Source organism: Protopterus annectens, chromosome 4.part1 (genome assembly GCF_019279795.1).
Source record: "Protopterus annectens isolate FY-2018-M chromosome 4.part1, PAN1.0, whole genome shotgun sequence".
Classification (NCBI taxonomy): domain Eukaryota; kingdom Metazoa; phylum Chordata; order Ceratodontiformes; family Protopteridae; genus Protopterus; species Protopterus annectens.
The window spans coordinates 820,179,496-820,200,227 of NC_056734.1; the positions used below are offsets into that span (position 1 = coordinate 820,179,496).

Sequence of the window (20,732 nt, forward strand, 5' to 3'; positions counted from 1 at the left end):
GGGCCAATTTAGAGTGTCCAGTCCACTTACAGCATGTCTTTGGGATGTGGAAGGAAACCGGAGCACCCAGAGGAAACCCACGTGACCACAGGGAGGACATGCAGACTCCACACAGAAGGAACCCCAGCTGAGGATCAAACCGGAGAACCTCTTGCTGTGCGGCAGCAACACTAACCACTGCACCACTGTGGCCGCCTCCAAGGAGCATGTATCTAGGGTGGTCTTTCTTAGAGGCCTGTCCTGGCTGTATCTGAGGATTCACTGCCCCACCTCCCTGTGACAGATGATGTTACTAATGAATTCAATGAGGATGACAGTACTTTTACCTCTTTAGACACACCACCCCTGAGGAGTTCAGAATGTCTTTTAAACTTTTAAACAAGAACAACTTGTCATACAATACACCTCGGGAAGGGTTTTTTGACCCAAGTAAAGAGAGAAGTAACAAGACTGAAAGGATGGGGGTGGTTTAGAGGGAGGGAGACAGGGAAAATGAATTGGAATCAAAATTATATAGTTTAGAGATTTTTTTCAGCAAGGACTTCAGAATATTAAATTCTGTTATGTTACTGAAGCACATGCTAATTATTTTAAACATGGCAACATGTTCATTCCCACAAGAGCATCCATTAGTAACCCCCTTATTGAGTATAGATTATTCATACATAAGTTAAACTTAGCTCTTTGGTTTAGAAATGGCAACAATGCTTTTCCTGTGGTTTTATATAATCCTAGTACTTTTATCTTGCACCCCACCCTGTGGTTTCTTTATTTCAGAAGATTTGTAAGAATGAAATACATGATATTTTGAGTTTTTCTGTACTTAGTAAACATGGAAAATGTAGTTACGTTCAACATGGAGAACACTGAAATGGATTTGCTGAAAGTCATTTGCTCTAATAATGACATTCTTTTAATGAAACCTAATAAGGATGGTGGTTTAGTAGTCATGAATTTTATGGACTATGTCAGTAAAATGATGGCTATATTAATGGACGATACATGCAAAGAGGCTTCACTTAATGAAGTGAATATTGCAAATTTTAAGACTGATTGTTACATGATTTGTTGATGCAGGGCAATGAAATAAGGGGGAATTTGAGTTCCTGATGGTGAAAAAACCCTTCACCCCTTCTATTTTGGAATCTCTAAGATCCATAAGGATGACCTGAATCCACCATTAAGGCCAATAGTTGATGCATGTGGTTCCAAGACTGAAGCAATAGCAAAATGTATTCATTTTAAACTAAAAGGCTACAATAATGCCTTATTTTATCTTTTAAAGGTCTCCTCTGGGATTTTTTGAAACTGGCCACTAATGAATTTTAAGATGAATTGTTGATATCTGTGACTATCGATGCTAAGGATTTATTTTTTTTAATTTCACATTGTGAGGGCTTAAAGTAGTTTGATGAATTTTTAACAACCTTGACAAGCTATGATAATAAAACTATTAATTTGTTAGTTAATTTGATGGAGACTGTTTTAAAGAGCAACTTCATTTACCATTTTTGACAAACCTACATACTCTAATTCCCTGTTACACTATGAGAGTTGTCATCCTTTTCAACAGTAAAGGGCCATAGTTAAAGGTTAAATATTTCATCTTGCCAGGATGGTATTGGATGACACCACCTTCCAGAATGAGATTTGTTGACTTTCTGAGATGTTAAAAAGGCAGGGTTACCCTGATTTACTGTTGGGTAATATCCAACGTGAGGTTGTTACCGAGAGATTGGGTGGTACCTTCCTTTAATAGGCAGATCTTTAACAAGATATAGTGGCAAGGACGCTGTTTTAAATAGCACCCATATGGATGCTGGCTTTTGTCGCTCCATAATTTTGACCTCTTCCTTTGATAGCCCTTCAGTTAGAGGAGTTACTGAACATAACTAGAATATTTAATAGCTAGTAATGTAGTGAATTATGTGGGTCTGAAACCCTGTATTGTGTACAAGACAGGAATTAACTTTTAAGAATTTAATGAAAACTACACATAACCAATATCTTGTTTGTAGTAACAAAAAGAGGGGTACATACATGTATGGCGGATGTAAGCAATGCAGATATGTCAGAGAGAGTGGAGATGTATTGATTAATGGCCAGATTTATAGGAATAATTGTAGTCACTTCAGTGGTAATACTAAAGGTGTGGTTTATGTTGTGATTTGCAACAGCTGCACAGCATTGTATATTACTAACACAGAATGTCAATTATAGGATTAGATTTACCAAAATATGTATGATATTACAATAAAAATGAATAAGAATGCTTTATATAAATATGTGGAAAAGATTTTAAATCATAATCTTTGCTTCCATGTTTTGGAAAAGGTTGCAGTCAGCCCTAGTGGGGAGACCATGAGTGAACAGCTTGAGTTTTGTTTATTTCAATGGTAATTAATTACTAATGTTTAAAATGTCCGAGGGTTGAATGAATCTTCCTCCATTATGAGTGTGTTAAAACTATGGGCTTTAAGATCATAAATGGGGTAGTGTGTAGGTGACGTGTGATGATCAATGTACATTTTATTTATTTTATTTTATTTATCATGTGTTCATGTTTTTTAGTGTTATTGTTATGGATGGGTGATTCACCTTAGTGTTTCAGTATTACCGTAGAATGTATTCAGTATTGCAGTGTGCCTTTAATTCATCTATTTAGGGCTGGATACTGCAGTGGTGGTGCTGCAGTAGCGTTGTCGCCTCACAGTAAGACGTTGTCCCGTTCGATTCTCAGATAGAGCATCTTCTGTGTGGAGGCATACGTGAATGGGGCATGCCTTCATTGAAGGTTGTGCGTCAGGGCTGATAACCCGATACGTAAAAATCCACTACCAAACATTAGCGGACCGGAGTTCTGCTGTGGCGACCCCTAAAAGCCGAAAGACACAAACAAACAATTGTTGAATCTGAATCATGTGACTGATGATGTATGTTATTTAAATGTGCTATCAGTTTGTATTCTGATGAAGTCCCAATTGCTGTTAGGGACGAAAGCGCTTAACCAATTTTACAATTCACTATTAGCAATGTTTTGGTTTTACAATTAATTAAATTTGTTTTTATAACTTTAAGTGTTGTTGTAGTTCTATGGCACCTGTTTTTTCCTCTCTATGGACATATAAAGTGGTTTTCAGAGTATGGCTTTGGTTGGATCCTGCCTGCATCTGAGTCCTTGAGAGTGTTTTGCTGCGGAAATAAAGGGTAGAGAACCTCTTGTGTAACTGCCATGATGAGTCCAGATTTGTCTTTACTTCTGGGTTATCCTTCCCAGAATGCTCTCCACTGAAGAGACGCACCAAATTGATTTGTAAGAGGAAACATTTGTACTCCCCACTGAAGTCTCCTGAGTTGGACCTCATCTCAATAATGAAACCAGCTTCCCAGTTACTCCCCTTGATGAATTTAAATTTGTGAAGATTCTCCTAATGATGCAGAAAAGGGGATGCTGACCCATACGTGCTTTTCTGGCCTCAATACAGGCCTTGCAGAAGGCCTTATGGTCCCTTCCATCATTTTCTCGTTGGTCACTCCCATAGACAAGATGGTAGCACTCATGCTACAGAAGCATGGAAAGAACCAGACAAGTTGGCTCTGATGATAAGATACTTTGTCCTCACAAGGACTGTGAATATTGGACTAAGTACCTGATCAAATACTCCATGGTAACTGCAGCAAAACGTAGGAGGAATCCTACTTCCCAGAGTCCCATGGTTTATCCCCAGGTTAGAAGTATAGGGGATTGGATTTCTTCAGCAAAACAGTCAACATGTTCTCTACATTTTTTAAAGGGTACTTTGCTATCAGGTGCTTATGTTAAGTTTCCAGTTGTCATTCTTGAATAAGATGTCTCACTCATCAGAGAAGGAAGACAATACTCAACTAAGAAATAAACTTGCATTTAGGGTGCCACAGTTTTGACCATGTCAAACCTCATAATCAGCCTTGCTCACAATTCTGCAGACAGGACAGCTATTTTGGTAAGCACCGGAGGGATGACATACCTTCATTCCTGGGTTTGTCTTACAGATTTTGAGTAGAATTCCAAGCTATCCTGTATTAATTTCCCTTTTCAATGGCACTGATCAATTTCTACTAGAAGTTAGGGCTAAACTGAAGAGTGAAACAGCGGGCAAAATCCTTATGTCTGTTGGCAACAGGTTCACTGCTCAACTCTGCCCCTTCTTCAATCCACAGAAGAGATCACATCAGAGGTGGTTCATATATAGCCAATAGTACCAAGATCAACAACACAGAAAGAGCTAACATGACAGCAGTGTTGGCAACTAATAGAGCAGACAGTATCCAAGTGGCAGGAATGTTTGGAACAACCAGGACTTTTACAGCTTCATGTGCAGGAGGCAGCATCAGCAGCAGACTCCCAGAGATCTTGCCTGACTACACCTCTCAGGAGGCATTTGGGGTCCATCTGTCCATCTACCTGCTAGCATGGCAAGCATGGATGGCCACTACATGCAACAGATGCATCTTGGACAAAATATCCAGTGACTATTAAATTATTTTCCATAGCCCCTTTCCTAGGTTTGCTGCAATACCAGTAGCAGTATTAAGAGCCTGAGGAGTTCCATGTTACAAGAGGTATACCTGCTAGTCAGGAGGTGGTGCATGTATGGAACATGTTTGCATCTCCTGAAGGTGGTGACAGCCAATAACGATCTTGATAAAGATGATGATGATGATGATCATCATCATCATCATTGATGATGAAGAAGGAGTACATTTGCATCCAGTTTGCAAGGTTTCCACAGGGTGACAGGGATAGGCCACATTCTCTGGGACCAGTATGATGCTTCACCTCTGTCCTTATTCCCCTCAATGGCCCTGGGTGAGAGCCAGGGTGAGTCCAGGAAAGACTAAGGCTGGTCTAGCAGACCTAGTGAACAAGGAGAAGAGCTAATGACAGGTAATGGTCAGCTGCAGGGCGGTAAAAAGTATCATTTTTGGCAAATGGGGTAGTATTGTACTTCAGTACTGAAGCACTTTACCAAAACTGTGGTTTAATCTGCTTGTTTCATTACATCTGCCATCAATATTCTTACCTGCTCTCAAGGAAACAACAGACACAATAGTTCCTAGTGACTTCATTAAGTACAGTCAAGGAATTTCTGACCAAATGCTACTGAATTTTACCCACATTTAACCTTGCACAGTGTTACGTCTAGTTGAAAGCTATAGATTAAATATATCAAACAGTACAACTGGGGCAGGAAAGTTTGCTAAACTAACTCCTTAATCATCCAAATATTTACAAGATAGATAACGTGGCATTGTGTTTTAAGTTACCATTGTGTTTATTTCTGCAGCCCACAAACTCATGTAAATTAAACATAACTAAAGGAAATCTGAAGATTCACAATCATAACAAGTCTATGTTATCAGTTCTTGCATGCATTAAAAGAAACAATAATGAGTGAATGATTTTTTTCCTGCAGTTTCTACTAGAAAAAGAGAATTGCAAGAAATTGCTTTTCATGCAAAGACATACATCAGTGGCATGGAACAGGCAGTGCTTATTTCATGTTCCTTTTACTGGAACACTGTCTTTCTACCCAATCTGATATTCAGTACAGCCAGAATATCTTCAGATGTCTGCAGGCAGCGTTTCGGTGGATTCTAATCATCTGGTGAAGAGCCCTCAGATTTAAAGAGAATGATATCAGTGAGGTCCGTGTCTCTGATATTGTCATCTACCAATGTGTTATGTGTTCATTACTAACTTAGGTGCCAAGATGGATGTTTGTCAGATTGGGTGTCCCCTACCCCCATGTGAGGGCTATTGGGAATATTTCTCAAACTATATCCTACACGTTTTATCACTTCCTGGGTCCAGATGGGGAAAATGTTTTTTCCTCTCTCCTTCTACTTTTATTGACAACCCTTACAATCCTGCCCACACCAGGAATGTTTCTGTAGGTGGTTTTGATGATTTCTTTCTATTATTCCTTAACATCCAGATAAACTAAACAGAACCACATGGCAATAGTTGTATGAAACTAGTTTGTCAAGTAGTCATAAGATCAGATCACATGTACTCAGTAGCAAAATTGTTTAATGTAAAGGTGGTATGCATAGAATTAGAAAAAATAACCACCCACGTCAGAGGATTCAATCACACACACACACACACACGCACACGCACACGCACACACACACACACACACACACACACACACACACACACACACACACACACACACTTAGAGAAAGAGCAGCTATTTATTACAAAAAGTGTCACTTTTTCTTCAAGATGCTGCAGTCTCAAAGTAAACTTTACTGTTTAAAATTCAAGCCCATGTCTGTAGCTGCAGTGTAGAGTCAAAAACATAGGGACAAAGTCATGCCTCTCAACTGCAAAGAGTTTATCAGTGCCCAGATTTTTTCCTCATGTTTTTGATCTGTTCATCATAAAACCTGTGGTTTATTAGCAAATCATTGAAAATCAAAGTCAATAAATAACGACAAATATTTTAGTTTCAGACTGTATATCTTTCAGAAAATACATGCTGATATAAAACATGTTATTCTATCAACTTTCCAAGTTTATAAAATCAGTATTTAAAATCTGCCCCTGATTTTGTGCCTCCCCAACCCTGTTATTTTTGATTTTGTCCAGAATTTGTGTGCTGGTTGAGGCATGTTAAAATAGAAGATGAAATAAACATGCTTCAGCAAATTAAAAAAAAGGAGAAACCATGTTCGCGCACCCAAATGGAATCCATTTTTTTGGTGGTGGAAGTTATTGTTTCTTTATATATTTAATGAATCTGTTACCTGCTGCTTCTATGTCTGACACAGCATCATAGCTTAGAAGTCCATCTGATCTTTTTATCAAGAAAATAGCTTGGAATCATAGGTGGTATGAGATTCCCAATTATTATAGTTAATGCATCACTGAAAGAAATGTTTTTACACCCATATTGTGATGTGTGGATTGAACTGTGCTTTCTATAAAATCACTTCCTTTACCTCAAAGTAGAAGAATTCATAAATGAAATGCATGGATACATTTGATTTTTTTAACTTGGAAAGGGATCTTTTTATCTTTATTGTATTAGCTCTATTTAAGAGTATCAGAAATTATCTGCGGATAAGTCCACTGAACGTCCTTTTGTCCTCCTCCCTAGAGTAGACCAATAATGGGGAAGTTGTTTCTTCTACTCATATTTTCACTATCATAAATATTTGCTTCAGCATTTAGGCTTCTTTCTGCATCTCTTGCACATCTTTGTCATGGCACTGCATCATATCCCTGGGATTCCTGGATGTCTGGGTTGCTCTTTCACAGATTCTTCAATCTCTAGCAAGGATTCTTCTTATGAAGAGACTACTTTTTCAATATTTGAAATGCTTTGAGAACTGCATTGCTCAATAAAAATAAGTGATTTCATAATTTCATGAACTTCTCATAAATCATTTTTTTTCTTCAGTAGCTACCATGCTTCTACTAAAGACGCTTCAAACATTTTATACATCAAGCTTCTATTTGCAATATTTTACTTTTGCAAGCTTTACAATCTTATAACTGCTGACTACGATGTCTGTTTAACTTCTGAGACCATCATTACATTACTAAATTATGATATCAATAAAACAGGATGGACCTCAACCAACCATCATGACTACGCAGCTGTCACTGGTGCATTTCTATGCACACACACCCCCCTCCCTGCTCATTTTCCTTGGAATTGCACACTGTTGCTGGACATCCATGTCTACCAAAAGCATGGTATCATCTTAATTCAATTTATACCCTCATGCTGTGCAGCAAAACAACTGATACTTGCATGAGGTTTTTTTTTCTGTATTACTTATATTTGCACATGTTTTTACTGTGTTCTTTTGCATTGTTATGCCAATATTTAGGCATTTTGAAATGTTAGATTATTTTCTGTTAACTTTCTTTCCATGTATTCATTATTCCACATAATCACATATCATCTTGCCTATCAACTTCTTAAAGTTTTGTGCTGAAATTCTCAGCTAAGCCACACAAACAATGAGACTCTCATTATTTGAAACTGAAATGTATAAGTCTCTTGTATTTCAGTACTTTAGGATTAAAATAATTTTGCAATAAGCTTATCAGCTGCAAGTCTTTTTTATTTTTTATTCCCCAAAGGAGCCAGGAATCCTTAACTTAAACTGTAGGTTTAAATCTACAAGCACAAAAGAGTCTGGCCCTTTTTCTGTCTTAATCTGTAATCATATTTGCACAAAAAAAATCAGGTATTTTGCATTATTCCTGCTAGGACTAGATATTCACAACAAATGCAGGCAAAATTCTTAGAGTTACCATTTTATTCTTTTATTTTCTGCTACTCAGGATGATGCCAGTACTAAATATCTTTAAATTGTTTACACCTGCCATTCATCACTCCATCAGCTGATTGAATGATTCATTAGTCTGTTTCCTCCATTTATCAAACTGCATATCCTGGTTGAGCATAATATTCCAGACTTCCATTTTGTCATCATGAACCTCCATAACGGTCAACCTCCAGATTAAAGAATCTGCAACAAAGGACCTTAAAGTCAGAAACAGTCATGGACATTTAGTTAGCACATCATATATATATATATATATATATATTGAAATCTGTGCATTACTATTATCAAGTTTTATAAAAAGACAGGACATTCCTTTAACAGAAATTCTAAATATACAGAATGTGACATCCATCATTTTTTCACAATTAAAGCAAATTTGACTTTTGTACCCTATAAGAAGATTTTGCATTCACTTTGAAAACGTCCTTACAAAACCAAACATAAAATATTTCAGTATATTATTTCATGAAAATGATGATGAAACCAGAACAAATTACTGAAAATCAGACATCATGTGCGTGCATTTAATTAAAGTAATGCAGTCTCGTGACTTTGTCATTTTCTATTTCTGAATCCAGTTCCCCCAACATACCTGTTCGCTTACTGCTGTACCATGTACCTCATGTATTCAAAGTCTGCTGCTGCAGAGTTTTTATGCTCCTATGGCAACGGGCTTATCTTCCCTCTAGGCTTAAATCACAGATCCAGACTTTGAGCTGTACACTTAGCACTCAATATACAAATTCCTGATCAGAAAATAAATTGAATTACATGCCAGAGGTTATGCTTTATTAATGAAAGCTGCTGGCATGCAATAAAATAACTGTCTGCAACATTAGAATATGTGGGGCTGGTGTAAGTGCAAGCAGCAATCCCAAGATTGCAAATAGCAGACCTGGGCAACATCCCTTTGACTGCATGAACTGCCTGTGTGGTGTTTGCATTCAGCAGTGCACACATAGTTTAATTTTCATTTTCAGGATCATTAGTACTGAAAATAGGAATTCTGAACCGCAACATATTTTTACTTAGAAAACCAGATGCCATGAGCTAATCTGGACATTTGAGACCTATATCAGCCAGCCAATCCTATAAGATACCCAGTGAAATGAAAGGCTGGGGTCTAGTGCTTCCCCTTATTACAGTCAATGCAGGTGGAGTTGAAAGGTACGGTGACATAGATAATATCTTTCCAGAGGTAGGAACATTGGGAGCCTGATTTCAGCTGACCATACTCTGATATAGCAGAAGGGGTCACTGAGATTGGTGAATGCTGAGTTGTCAGTTATTCGTTAACCACAGTCACCTTCTCATCCTCTCAATTTTTTTGTACTATTACACTCATTTCTTCATGAGTATGAGGTAAAAGACTGGCTCTGTTGTCTATGGTTTACTTTGCATGCATTCTTTACCGCTCTATAAAAAAAGCAGTCTTAGTCTGATAGGAGTACAGGAAAATAATTTTCTTGGGTGGCGAAAGCCAGGGTACCTTTTTGGCTTGGCTTATATAGCCCTAGAGCCAATAGCTTAGTACCTACCTATGAACACACACACACACACACACACACACACACACACACACACACACACACACACACACACCACCACCACCACCACCACTACCTGACTGCTAAACTCCTTGGCATTTACCTCTAATGTGATCTGTCCTATTAAGAGTAATGGGTGAATATGACGTTTTGACTAAGTTAGCTAATTTGGCTGGCAGTAAGGATTTACACAGCAGGGCAGTTCTCTGAATCATTTGCCTATGTATATAGCTTAATTACCACTGGTATTTCCAGGGGAGAGTACATGACTAATTATCCTATGTAGCTCCCCTGGCATACCTCATTCACATTTGTAGTAGTCCTGAGAGACAGCACACTATGGTGCTGCACCTCTTCTAGGTAAAGTACTGTGACAGGGTTGTATCTGAAACAAAAATGTCAGTGGTAACATTTCTGAATCCCAGGGATAATCCCATAAACTGTGTCTTGTTTCACATTTATTTACCATGCCAAAGAGAAAACTTGAATAAAAAGACATAGCTAGGTTAAAAAAAGATGCATCAGCAGAAAATAAAAGGAACAATTAAAAAATCCAAAAAAGTAAGATCCAAGAATGGGGCTGCATGAAAGGAGCAACACCAACTGGATAAGAGTGATCAGAGACAGATTTCTGAGGTGCTCAGAATGCAGGGCACCTGCTTGGCTCAGGGACCTCTGGGGTGGCACAAACTGTGCAGGCAATATCAAATGCTGTGGAGGCAATATGAAATGAGGGGACTTTGTAGGAGAATTTGGGAGCTAGAGATAACAGTGGATTAGATAGCCAGGAATGTAAAGACTGAGTAGGACTGGAGTGAAAGGCTAGTAGACAGGATGTGGTGGGGAGGGAAATTGCTGGGGTAGTAATGCAGAGGATAAAAGAACACGGGCAGATATAAAGTGGGGTGGCACAGATTCAGCTGAAGGGAAAATGGGATATGCAGTCACAGTAAGGAAGTCAAGATGAAGGAAGCCAAGGAGAGATGCAGATAGCTGTGACAAGTGAGAAGGAGAATATAGTTGCAGTAGTCATATACCAGTGATCACCACAAAGAGAAAAAGAAGAAAGTGTGCAGAGAGGGAACTCAGCCAGATGAAAACAGCAGAGAGAAAAAAATACCAGAATGTTGGAGAGAGTCTGTAGGATGAGAAAAGGAGGAATGCATAAGGAATCATCTGCAGCACAGAGAGAGGAGACAACTACTAGTTCAGACAACAGAGAGGAGGGCTGTGGTCATACAAGTAGAGAGGAAAGGGTTACAGTTAACTAGTGAATGAAATGAGAGAATGTATGGGGGTATTCAGAGCTTATTCTTGGAGGAGGTGTCTAAATTGGTCACTAAAAGGGAGAAGTGGACACACGTTATTATGCATGTAGGCACAAATTACCTAAAAGAGGAGACAACTGAGGTAGCAGCAGAAGCTGAATTGATGATGAGACGTTCAGCCAGCTGATGCAGGATTGTACAAAAAGAGGAGATTTTCATGATTCCTGCTGTGTCATGTTGCCTTGGGGGCCATGGACATTATTTTCCCCCTGTGCATTTTGCTATTGAAGTTGTGGGCATGGCACAGCATGCTTCTCTTTGCCCACAGGAAATTCACAACAGCCATAGTTCTCTGCAGCTGAATGTCATTGTTGCCATGTGTCCCCAACCAAATGTACTACAGGGAAATGTCATGCTGGCTAGATGCCTGAACCCAGAGTATTCATATGCCCAAATGAAAAAATAATTGTCTTACATGTTCACAGCAGCAAAGCGGGGAAGTATGTAAATCACATAGCTAAAAAGAGTAGGTGCCTGAATCCGAATACAAGCAGCATGGCAGGCATCAGCAGCAGGCTGGCCAGTGGGCATGTTCATGGCACTAAAAATGAAGTGGAAAATGGGCAGCGCCTTTATAATTTGTGTGTGTGAGCCTCTACCCCTTTTTACAGTATCTAAAGAACATTACCTAAAATGCATATTGTAACATAAATGTGACTGCAATAGCATGCAACATTCCCTCCATGCTGCAGCACACTTCAACATGTTGTAGTTACATAAGCATGTACTGTACACTGAGCACAACACTCTTTATTTCTTCTGCCCCAATGCACTTGGTTATTAAAGCTGTGGGCAAGGCAATATGTGCTTCTCTTTGTCCACAGGGAATTCACAGAAAGCCATATTTCTCTGCAGCTAAATGCCACTTCAGCCATGTGTCCCCAACCAAATATACCACAGGGAAATGTCTCGCTGCCTAGGTGCCTGAACCCAGAGTATTCATATGCCCAAATGACTGTGAAAAAATAATTCTTACATGTTCACAGCAGCAAAGCAGAGAAGTATGTAAATCACATAGCCGAAAAGAGTAGTGTAAAATCACTGGTTTATACATGCAGAAGAAACAAAACATTTGCAGTTTGCTCTATTTTTACCTTACATTTGCTTGATGGCAGAAAGTGACTGTAACCTATCTAGACTGATCCTTATGTAAATTTAACATTCTTCTCTTTCACCCTTATCTTCACTACTCCCTCTTCTGTACCTGTCCCATATTCTGAATGCCTCTGTGGAGTCTATCTCTACTACCTGTTCAATTAATCCACTCCATGACTTCCCAGCTTTCTCCTTAAAGAAGTTCTTCAAAGAACCAAGGAACCATTGTTCCTGCCAACCTGCTCCCTGTGCTTCTCTCTCTGTTTATGACAATCCTGTTCAGCATAAGTCCATCAGATTTCCTTGACATAATCTTGTGCATCCCTGTCATCATCCCTGTGTCTGTTCTGGTCTCTAAGGATAAGATCTCTGACTGCTGTAGTCTTTGGCTATATGCTTTCCTCCATCTCAGTCACTCTTCTGAGGGTTTTCTCTGGACTCCTTCAAACAGCCCGATACCTTTTTTTCTTGTATGGTTTCCAGAACTGCACAGAGCTCTGAAAGTGTGGCCTGAGAAGGACAAGACTAGAGCAAGATCAATTTCTGTTTGTCCATCCCTAAGGATACAGGCCTCATTTCTGTTCACTCTAGCCATTGCCATCTAACCTTTATCTGACTGGTGCAGGCTAGATGTGATTAACTCCTTCAGATCTTCTTCCTGTTGTGCCACCATCAGTTCTATTCATCGGATGATACTTCACACCACAGTTGTTATAGCTCTGATATTCCACTGCCCTGCTGATACTTTACCCTAGGGTTGCTGTAGCCCTGGTACTCCACTGCCCCAGCCCAGTTGATGCTTCACCCTAGGGGTTGCTGTAGCCCTGGTACTCCACTGCCCCACCCCAGCTGATGCTTCACCCTAGGGGTTACTGCAGCCCTGGTACTCCACTGCCCCACCCCAGATGATGCTTCACCCTAGGAGTTGCTGCAGCCCTGGTACTCCACTGCCCCACCCCAGCCGATGCGTCACCGTAGGGGTTGCTGCAGCCCTGGTACTCCACTGCACCTACTGATGCTTCACACCAGGGTTACTGTTGCTCAGGTGCAGTGCTTTATACCTGCCTGCACTGAACCTTGACAGTCAACACTCTGTTCCCTTGGTCATTGTTTCTAAATCCTCTCAGAGTCTTCCCTCCCTTGTCCATTGTGTTATCCAATTTTGTGTCACCAACAAAGTTCTGATCCTGTTCTGTTCCCTCAGATATGCATGAAACTAACAGACTGAAGCACATTGTACCCAGGACTGACTCCTGTTTTACTCCACTACTCCCTGGCCTAATTTCAGTTACCCAATATTCGATACATGTGTGGTGAAGGCAGAGCACCTCTACTGCAAGTACCCTGTTAGCTTTCAAGTTCTTCTGTAACCCAGTCATAGAACAAGATCAGACTGGACAGGCAGCTCCTTCCAGTTAACAGTCCATACTGGACTATTGTCCTAACTAGTTTTTCCCTCAGCTTTCTTGCTATGACTTTCTAGACTGATGCTGTTAGGCAAATGGACCTATTTTTCCCAGCAGTATTCATGCTTTCCCCTCCCCCACACACAAGTTTTCAAGAATACCACATTTGCTATCTTCCAGTCTTGAAGCACCTGCCACTGAACAGTTGAAAACTACAATCAGGAATCTGACAACATTTCTGAAGATCCTGAAAGATGGCCTGTCCAGTCCTTAAGTCTTATCCTCTCACAGGGGAGCCTCTTCTTGTCAAACTCCTCTCTTTCTACCTTGGTGTCAGCTTTTAAGATGAGTAGTCAGTTTAATTCTGAATTGTTTAAGGTGGATGCACTGTGAATAATGCAGGCATTCATTCTCTTGGGGTAAGAGTTAGGCATCCCAAGGCAACAGCCTGGGAAGTCCTTTCATTGCATTTCTTTCCCAGCAGCAAGAGTTTGGTGGTAGGGAGCAGGCTGGTATACTGGTCCTGCTGAGCATCACACCCTCCTCACTGCTGCAAATACATACTGCCAGCATATGCTCAGAGGCTCAAGCTCCATGAGTACAACATGCAGTGCTCCTACTTGGTGTCATCCAAGTGACAAACCAACCCCATCTCTCTCTCTCTCCCCGAGGATGGCTGAGCTGGCAGCTATCATTAACTCTTGTCCTCCATGGCTAGCTCCCTTAATCACCCAAGTCACTAGCAGTTTTCTTGAGTCTCCTGTATTATGGTCAGGGCTTTCTCCTTCTAAGTCAACAAAATTGGCATTTGGTCTTAGGTTACTAACCAGTCTTTGAACAGAAGTACTCCATTAGATGATTTAAAAAAAGGATTGGTCCTAATGAGAACTACAAGCTTTGCTTGTGGTCTCTGACTGGGATGGTGAGTTGCAATGTTATTGACTCAGATCTTTAAAATAAGAAGGCTAAGAACTGATCCTTGTAAACACCCTTTGGCATGATGGGGGTAATATTTTATTTATTTGGACTCCAAAGTCAGATGCTCCTCTCTTTTATGGCTGTGTAATGAGGTCAGTACCTTGACATTTTATTAAATACTATAGGTGGAGGATTGAATCAAGGGCTAAATATAAGCTAAAATGAAGGGCTCTGCTAAATGCTCTATTTCGTTTTCCTTGCAGATGAAGCTAGTAAGATCACTTATGATACTGTATCATTGCAGGAAAGTATGATGGGCTGGGCCATGCGTGCTTTGGAAGCCTGAGTTTCCAGAACCTGAATGGAGTGATTGTGAGCAGATATGAAATTAGTTCAGATTGACAATGGGCAGTTTTAGGGAGGTTATGTCCATTGCTGATTTCTAAGACAGTTCCCCTTTAAAAGATAGATTAAAAATGTGTGTCAGGGAATGAAGAATAATATGTTGTGGTCTCAAAATGAAATTGTGGACCACATCCTCAGTACCCTAAGACTGATGAGACTCTACAGGATGGGACCTATCACACAAACTAATTTCCATTCGCATCATTACCCTCCCGCATCCTCTGTAGTCTGCCATTTAAAATTACGTCAAAAATCCCTGTGCAGATACTGTCAGATCTTTCCAGTTCTTGGACCTGTCACTGGGAAACTACTTACCCTCTACTCTAACTACCCAGACTGTCTCAGTACCTTTTAACATGGATGGAACTGTATCTGTTTTTTTTTTTTTTTTTTTTGCATGATAGTAATATACCTAAACTGATAGTATTTTTATCATCTCAGTACTAATTCACCAACACACAGTTTGCAAATCCTTCAAGGTTAAAATACCTATCTTTTGTGTTAGGGGGTGTTTGTGTATTTATTTATTTATTGATTGAGTGAGTGAGGTTGCTGCATTTGGGAACACTACATTTTACCAGCATGCAATATCTCTTGAGTTAGAGTAAGTATGAGGAACTGAAGGGGACTGAAGCTGAAGCTCTTTGAATGGCAGAACTCTTGATACCTAGAAGAAAAAGAACACTTTTGCTTTTACAGTTTACTGATTCCTGACTGGTGTTCATATGGGTGTTGACAAATTTGCAAGTCAGCAAATATTTTGTTGACTGTTAGTCATGCATTCAGCTGAACTGTCTTACGATGCTGCTGTGCAAAACTGACCCCAAAATAATATTACAAATGAATACAGTTTACTTAATTGTCTCGCAGTTAATAAAATGTGCTTGTGCCTATAAAGCCAAACAGGCAACTCAAAGATATTTTTTAATGCAATGGAGTGAAGCATTTTACACGCCATGAAAAGAGCTACTATACTAAATTAATTTCCCAATCATTACTGTATCTTTTTTTTCTTGCATCGTAATTTGTCTATTTATTTGTGTTGCTTTCCATTTTTTTTTTTTGTTTCATTGTCAGGCTTTAAGTAAGACTAGCAAACCTTTTTTCTTCAGTTCATATTGGGAAAGGGGCATCATCTGTTAAGGTCATCTTGGTCAACAAAGCATAATTAAATGAACACTAAACTGCAAAGTCACCAGATCTAAGGGTCTAAGTTATAATAGTTACTGTGGGTTGCCATTTCAATACAATATTCTAGACAGACAGATAGGCAGGCAGAGATAAGTAGGTAGTGTGTGTGTGTGTGTGTGTGTGTGTGTGTGTGTGTGTGTGTGTGTGTGTGTGTGTGTGTGTGTGTGTGTGTGTGTGTGTGTGTGTGTGTTTGTGTGTGTGTGTGTGTGTGTGTGTGTGTGTGTGTGGTTCCCTCTTTCATTAGTTTGAGCTACCAGTGCCACAGCACACATATAATGAGAAATACTTGCAGGCTTGTCCTCTTCTGTAACACATGTCACATCCTGAGGGCTTTTACACATGACCCATTGCTTGTCGAATTATCAGTCATCTTCATTGAGAAAGTTAAAGAAAATTAGCACCTTTAAACAGAGAGAAAAAAAAATATTTAATGTTAGAAACAAGAGTAACTTGACAAGTGACAAATGATCTTCCTTTTCCTGACCTTCATCCTCTCAGTTGTTCTGTTGTCCCATCCTGGCCTCTTACTATTGCAAATTCTTCTGTTGTTTAATCAGTGTTGCTTAGGCTGCTTCTGCTTGTAATCATAGATGTTTTCAGCAGCAATCTGACTCCACTTTTCATACTCTTTGTTTACATGCTGACAAACAAGTGTAAATTATAATTCAAGGAATGTACATGAGTTCACTCCTAGTAAACAAATGGGTACAGTAAGGACAATGCGCTGGGTAATACTTAACTTTGTTAGGTCAGCCCAGTGCAGCTACATTTAGTACAGCAGTTAGCTGTAAAGCACAGTAGAACAGCTGGATGGAGGGAGGGAGAGAGGGTCCTCCCACACAATTAAGTCACAAAGGTGTAATTAGCACGTTAGTATATTTGTGTGTTTCTTCACTTATAAACTAGTTGATTTCTTGCATAGTTTAAGTAAGTACACATAACATCAAATTACATACACTTAATGAAAACTACACTGCATCACGTTACTGTATTGTTAGTAATATGACACATATATAAGTGACCATCTGCATTAACATATCAGTTTAAACATAATTAAGACACTGTGTCTGATGTGATGGCGAAGCACCCTAGTAATATCAAGCCATGAATTCTGTGATCTTAGTAGCCCTGACTGAAAGTATGATTTATTTATTGTTTTGTCGGTACACTTGGCATAAGGTCTTCTCCTCCCATGCACAACGTACAAAGTCCGATTCTGACCTCTGACCAATGCTTGTTTCAAGTTTGTATTTTCTCCCTGTGTCTCTGTGGGGTTTCTTCCACCTCTGAAAAACATGTTGAGTGTTTCTATCTCAAACTCACCAAAGAATGGAGCTGTGGGCAGCAGCACAGTCTCTAGATGGTGCCCTGTAGGGGGAAGATTTGTATACATCAACTGCTTTGGTTGATCTTCATAGTGTCCTCAAGATAGGAGAATATAGTTAACAGAATGTGGGCCATGGCAGGGCTAGCCACTCAACGGTGTAAAAATATGGCTCTAGGTCATCTGGTTGTGCTGACTAATATTAACAAAATGGGCATGTGATAAGTGGGTTGAGGACCTGACCTACTCCAACCTATGCAGCGATCCATGCTAATGTTGGAAGGAGTGTATATGCCTCTATTGGCCAGCATGTGTCTGCCACAAAGGTCAGTAGCCCTGGGCCAGTAAGCTATTGGCCATTGTGCACTTGCTCAGATTGGGTTACCTGGGATAGCTCTGTTGATTGAATGCTGGACGTAAAACCAATCAACCTGCCAAACATGAGCAAAGAATTGCCACACTCACTGTAGGTTCACTGAGAGGATAAGGCTTGGAAATGGATGACAAGATGGTAAGAAGGAGGCTGGACATACTATGTATCCAGGACACAAGGTGGAAAGGCAGTGTAGCAAAGCCACTTGGCTTGGAATCCAGAGTCTACTACTCAATTGGAGGACAGGCTAGAAATGGTGTGGGAATTGTAGTGACAGAGACGCTTCAGAAGACAGTGAGGGATGTCATCAGAACTAGTGACAGACTCATGGCAATCAGACTGCTGTGTAATGATAAAGCAGTATTTATAATCTCAGCCTATGCTCCACAGAAGGGTTATGATAGTGAGGAAAAGAGTGCATTCAGACAGCAGTTGCAGCACCTACTAGATAAAGGAGGACAACAGGAATTGCTGTTGATAATGGGTGACCTGAGTTCACATATTGGGACAGACAGAACTGGATATGAGGACAACCTGGGTCCACATGTGTGGGGCTACAGGAATAAAGAAAGAGAGACCGTTGCAGACTTTTGTCTGGTGAATGGCTTGATGGTAGCCAACACATGGTTTCAGAAAGAGACATAGCCACAGGATCACACACAAAAGTAGCCAACATGCAACTCAGGTAGACTCCCTCCTTGTAAAGAAAGGACACTGGGGTAGAATCAGTGATGGAAAAGTCATTCCCATTGAAACATTAAGTCCACAGCATAAACTACTGGTTGCCTCAATCAGATGCAAGCAGTTGCCAAAGAAGGCTCTAAGGTCAATGGATACTAGGAAGATCTGGAAGTTGACTGCAGATAAAGCATAACAATGAATTACTCAGGACTCTAGCACCTCAAGAAGATGAGGAAATAGGTGGAGTTGAAAAAGAACTGCAGCACCTCAAAACAGCATGTGTAAGGGCTACAGAATAGATCTGCAGCCAAGTCAGGTATGGAAATAAGGTACATAAATAAAGCTGTTGCTGGAATACACAAGTCCATGACATCATCAAAAGAATGAAGGAATGCAAGAAAAAGTGAGGGATAGAAAAGACAAACCAGGCTAGGAAGGAATGCTGGTTGGCTAATAAAGAGGATAAGAGAGGAGTTACAATAACAAAGAATATGGCATCAGAGGCACTCTACTAATTCTGGAAAGTGACTCAGTGGATGAACAAAGAAACTCTATCAGGTTGCAAGGCAAATACAGAAAGATAAAGAAGATAGTCAGACACCCTCCATAAGGGTTGCCAGCAATACCCGCTCACCAGTCCACAGGACATCAAAGGCAGATGGAAGGAGTATTTCCAGCAGCTTCTGAATTAAGAAAAATCCACAGAGGTTGTACTGCCCCAGACACAGCCTACAATAAGGGAAAAGGAGGAGCTCACCCAAGGAAGAATAATAACAGCACTAAGAAATATGAAATCAGGGAAAGCAGCAGGCTCAGATTAGGTCACAGCAGACACAATCAATCTATTCTGTGAGAGAGGGTTTTCTGTTGAAGGAGTACTCATAGCAGCATGGAGAGAAAGGTGTATTCCAGATGACTTGATACTAAGCATAGTAGTTCCAGTATTCAGGAGCAAAGGGGACATTCCCAACTGTGGGCAGTACAGAGGTACCAGACTTCTGTCACACTGCATGAATGTTCTGGAGAGAGTGACTGATAAACAGAGTAGTAGAAAGTAAGATGGAAATGAGCAGTTCAGATTCAAATAAGATGCAGCACAATCAGCCCGATGTTTGCAGTGACACAAATACTTGAGAAGAAGCTAGAAATGAGGAAAGAATCCATCTGCGCATTCCAAACTTGGAGGAAGCATATGACAAGGTCCTAAGAAAGCTGATTTGGCAGTCCTGCGATGGTTTGAAGTCCCAGAAACAGTGGCAGAATTAGTGCAAGCTATATGCAAGGACCCAATTACTCAAATATGAACAGTGTTCAGTCTCACAGAGAGGTTCCCAGTGGAGGTGAGTGTGCATCAAGGTTCATCTCTGAGCCCACGGTTGTTCATAATGGTTATGGACTAAATAAGCAAACAGTTCTGAGGGTACAGGTCAACAAAGTTGCTGTATGCAGACAATGTAGCATTACTGCCAGACTCTGAGCAAGAACATCAGCAAAGGGTAAGGGAATTGAATGCAAAACTAAAGGCACATGGAAGGAAAGTGAGTGCAGATGGACAGCTGTAATGGCAGCAAATGGGGGAAATCAGAAGAAGCTGAAAACTGAGTTAGAAGGGAAAACAGTGGAACAGCTTAATACCTTCAAGTATCTGGGAGGGGTGGATAAGGAGAAGGGTAGTGTGAATGTGGAAGTCAAAGCTAGAATCAGAGGTGCTGAAGCCATTGCACAAAGGTGGTGCTTCCACTGACCCCAGGAACTATAGACCTACTAGCCTGACTAGCCTTATCTGCAAGGCCATGGAGTGAATCATTATGGACCTTTGACAAATTCAAACTGAGTAGGGTCAAATGTTTGGATTTGTAAAAGGGAGATCATGCCTGTTAAACTTGGTGGACTTCTTCAAGACAGTCACCAAGGCCCTGGATGAGGGGAAATCTGTGTATACAGCCTACCTAGACTTAGCTAAGGCTTTTGACACTATCACCCACTCAGGCATAATTGACAAACTCACCCAGCTAGGTGTCAACCCTTATATTATTAGATAGGTCACTAACTGGCTAACTGATAGAACACATATAGTCAAAGTAGGGGAATCCACCTCCGACAGCAGACCTG

At 40.3% G+C, this 20,732-nt stretch overlaps 1 protein-coding gene and 1 long non-coding RNA gene across 2 annotated transcripts in view; one reads left to right on the forward strand and one right to left on the reverse strand.

Moving 5' to 3' along the window:
- Positions 1 to 20,732, forward strand: part of NGEF (neuronal guanine nucleotide exchange factor) — a 760,193-nt gene that overhangs the window by 95,165 nt on the left and 644,296 nt on the right. The gene's annotated exons all lie outside the window — the stretch shown is intronic.
- On the reverse strand, positions 8,308 to 9,124 carry LOC122801083. Its single transcript, XR_006364665.1, has 2 exons — positions 8,945 to 9,124; positions 8,308 to 8,535 (listed from the first exon to the last, which is right to left on the reverse strand). It is a non-coding gene; the product is annotated as an uncharacterized LOC122801083 (long non-coding RNA).